Here is a 4,230-nt window from a genome sequence, read left to right as displayed (position 1 = left end):
AAGTTCAAGAAGCCAAGACTGCGGTGGAGATCTTGGACAAGTTAGATGAAGTTTACTTGGCCAAATCCTTGGCTAACCGGCTGTATCTCAAGAAGAGGCTGTATGCCTATAGTTTTTCTGGAGATAGGTCCATCATTGAGCAGCTAGAGGAGTTCAACAAGATCATTGATGACCTGGGATCTGTTGATGTCAAGATCTCAGATGAGGATAAGGCCATTCTCACATTGAATGCCTTACCTAGCTCGTATGACCAGCTAAGTGATGCAATTATCTATGGAAGAGATAAACCTATCACCTATGCAGAAGTCTATTCAGCCTTGATGGCCAAAGAACTCCAGAAGACAGCCAACAGAGGCTCTGCAAGCTCCAATGTTCAAGCTGCAGAGGCCTTGAATGTGAAGAAGTTCAAGAAGCAGAACTTCAAGAAGAAGTTTGAGGGCCCTAAACCCTCAAGTTCAGATGCTCAGAAGGAAACCAGAGCTTGCTATTGGTGCAAGAAACCTGGACATTTGAAGAAAGATTGTCATGCATGGAAGAGAAAGATGGCCTCAGAGGGACACAATCAATCTGATTGTGTGGAGAGTGCTGATCCCCCGGCTCAACTCATGAATATCAGTAATAGTGGGGTCAGTCATAGGTGGATTATGGACTCGGGGTGCAGCTTCCATATGTGCCCCAATAGAAGCTGGTTTCATGATCTTCAAGAAGCATCGGGTACGGTTGTTCTTGGTAATAACCACATTTGTCAGATCAAAGGAATAGGGAAGGTAAAGCTAAGCCTACAAGATGGCTCTATAAAGATCCTAACTGGGGTGAGGTATATTCCAGAAGTAAAGAGGAACCTCATCTCATTGGGAATGCTGGAACAGAAAGGGTTCACCATATTGATGAGTCAAGGAAAATTGTTTGTGAAATCTGGAGATGCAGTGATGATGAAGGCTGACAGAGAGCATATTCTCTATTATCTGAAGGCTAGGGCTGTTGATGGAGAAAGCAATGCAGTGTCAGATGATTCCATAATGCTATGGCACAAGAGATTGGGCCACCCAGCCGAAGGAAGCTTGAAAGAACTCATCAAGAAGGGTCTGATCTCTGGAGATTTCAACAAGATGGACCCCTGTGAGCAATGTATACTTGGAAAGGCTAAGAAGGCACCCTATCCTACAGGTATTCACTCTTCTACAGCCCCTTTAGACTACATACATAGTGATCTTTGGGGGCCTTCACCGGTGTGTTCAATTGGTGGAGGAAAGTATTATCTAGCTATTATTGATGACTATACAAGAAAGTTGTGGGTATATATTCTTAAAGAAAAATCTGAAACACTCACAAAGTTCAAGATATGGTGTAAGGAGGTTGAGCTAGAGAAGGGTAGAAGTGTTAAATGCTTAAGGACAGACAATGGCCTAGAGTTCTTGTCTGCTGAGTTTGATCTGTTTTGTAAAGAGAAGGGTATGAAGAGGCACCGGACTGTTCCTGGTAATCCTCAGCAAAATGGTGTTGTGGAGAGGATGAATAGGACAATCCTAGAGAGGGTGAGGTGCCTACTTCTTGGGTCTGGTTTGAGCAGCAGATTCTGGGGTGAGGCTGTGTATACAGCAGCCTATCTCATCAATAAATGCCCATCTACTGCCCTGAAATCTGAAACTCCTGATTACATGTGGTATGGAGCTCACAGTGACTACTCAAAATACAAGGTGTTTGGGTGTGCAGCCTATGCTCATGCTAGGCAAAGTAAGCTTGAAGCTAGGGCTCTGAAATGTATCTTGCTGGGGTATCAGAGAGGTGTTAAGGGGTATAGGCTCTGGTGTATTGAGCCCGGTAAGCAGAAGGTCTTGGTGAGTAGGGATGTGGTGTTCTTGGAGGATCAGATGCCATTCCTGAAAGATAAGCCGGACTCCAATGAAGATGAGGGTGATTTCTTCAAGGTGGAGCCTGTGGGGGTTGGCCTAGGAGCAGGTGGAGTCATTGACTCGGGGAGTGAGTCTGATTCAGATAAAGAAGAGGCTCCAACTCAGGGCAACCAGGCTGGTGAGTCTATATCAGACTCTATCAGGGACTATCAGCTTGCAAGGGACAGAGTTAGAAGAGAAACAAGGCCACCAACAAAGTTCTCTGATGTTGTGTATTATGCTCTGTGTGCAGCTGAAGGTATTGATGGTGCAGATCCACTCACATATAAAGAAGCTATGCAGAGTAAAGATAGAGAAAGATGGATTGAAGCCATGAATGAGGAAATAGAGTCTTTACTCAAGAACAAAACATGGATTTTGGTGGACAAATCCAAGCTGAATACAGATGGAAAGGAGAGGAAGCTGATCAGTTGCAAGTGGTTGTTTAAAAAGAAGGTAGAAACCACTGATAAAGACAGAATCAGGTTCAAGGCAAGGCTGGTGGCTAGAGGCTTTACACAGCAGGAGGGAATCGATTTCAATGAAGTGTTTGCACCTGTTGTGAAGCACACTTCGATTAGGATTCTATTGGCTGTGGTGAATCAGCTTGACTGGGAGCTACAACAGCTTGATGTGAAGACAGCCTTCCTCAATGGAGATCTAGAGGAAACTATCTTCATGGAACAGCCAGAGGGATATGTGAAGATTGGAGAAGAAGGCAAGGTGTGCCTGTTACAGAAAAGTCTTTATGGACTTAAGCAAAGTCCTAGACAGTGGAATAAGAAGTTTGATGCACAGATGAAGAAGATTGGCTTCTCCAAGTCAGAATATGATGATTGCATCTACATCAAGAAGGCAGGCAGGACTCCCGTTGCCTACCTATTACTCTATGTGGATGATATGCTACTTGCAGGGCCTTCTATGACAGAAATTCAGAAAGTTAAACAAGATCTGAAGTCAAGCTTTGAAATGAAGGACCTAGGAGAGTCAAGGAAGATCCTAGGCATACATATTCAGAGAGATAGAGGCTGCAAGAAGCTGTGGATGCTGCAAACTGACTATATTGAGAAAGTTTTGCAGAGATTCAAAATGGAAAATGCAAAAGCTGCATCAACTCCTCTGTCCCAGAGCTTTAAGCTATCAAAGGAACAAGCCCCTAAAACTAAGCAAGAGGCTGATGAGATGGAGGCTATCCCTTATGCTAGTGTGATTGGAAGTGTTATGTACACTATGATTTGTACAAGACCAGATTTGGCTCATGCTATCTCAGTGACTAGCAGATACATGGCAGACCCGGGGAAGGAGCATTGGAATGCTCTTAAGTGGATATTGAGGTACATGAAGTCAACTAAGGACTGGGGGATTGTGTTCAATGGCTGGGAAGGTGAATCTGAGGAGGTTGTGCAGGGCTATTGTGATGCAGACTATGCTGCAAACCTGGACAACAGAAAGTCCCAAACAGGTTATCTTTTCACCATGTTTGGAACTGTAATCAGCTGGAAGTCAGGGTTGCAAAGTGTTGTTGCTCTCTCAACAACAGAATCAGAGTATATAGCTCTCACTGCAGCTGTACAGGAGAGTTTTTGGATTCAGGGAGTGATTTCTGATTTTGGTTTTGACCAAAAGACAATGGTGATTCATTGTGACAGCAGCTCAGCAATGTGCTTGGCTAAACATCCGGGTTTTCATGAAAGGAGCAAGCACATAGACATAAAGTTGCATTTCATTAGAGATGAGATTGAAAAGGGGAGAGTGAAGGTGATTAAGATTAACACCTTGCACAATCCGGCTGACATGCTAACGAAGTCTCTAGGTAGAGACAAGTTTGACCATTGCAAGAAATTGATCAATGTTTGTGCAAGAACTGAGATGAGCCCTCAGGTGGAGAATTGTAATAATGGAGTGCTCATTTCAGTTGGAAGAAGCTCGGCTAGAAAGGAGTTCGGTAAGCTCGGCTTACCGAGCTGGAACTAGCCTGGAACTAGCCAAGAAGAAGAAGGCAGAAGTCGGTAAGCTCAGCGGTAAAGAAGCTCGGTATGGAAGCTCGGTATGGAAGCTCGGTAAGGAAGCTCGGCGTTGAGCTGGAATGAGCCGAGAAGGAAGAGTTCGGTTGTAAGCCGAGCCGAGAAGGAAGAGTTCGGTTGTAAGCCGAGAAGGAGTTCGGTATTGAGCCGAAGAAGGAGTTCGGTCTTGAACCGAGAAGGTAGAAGCAACCTAGCCGAACTAGCCGTTGGAGCAGCAGTTAATTAGCTGAGATGTAGCGGTTATTCTTCTTGCTTTCTTGATTCTTCTTGTAGTTAGTTAGTAGCAGTTGCTACGTGAATATAGAGCTTTAAAT

This window comes from Salvia splendens, chromosome 9, assembly GCF_004379255.2.
Source record: "Salvia splendens isolate huo1 chromosome 9, SspV2, whole genome shotgun sequence".
Lineage (NCBI taxonomy): Eukaryota > Viridiplantae > Streptophyta > Magnoliopsida > Lamiales > Lamiaceae > Salvia > Salvia splendens.
Note: the sequence above shows the minus strand (reverse complement) of the source record.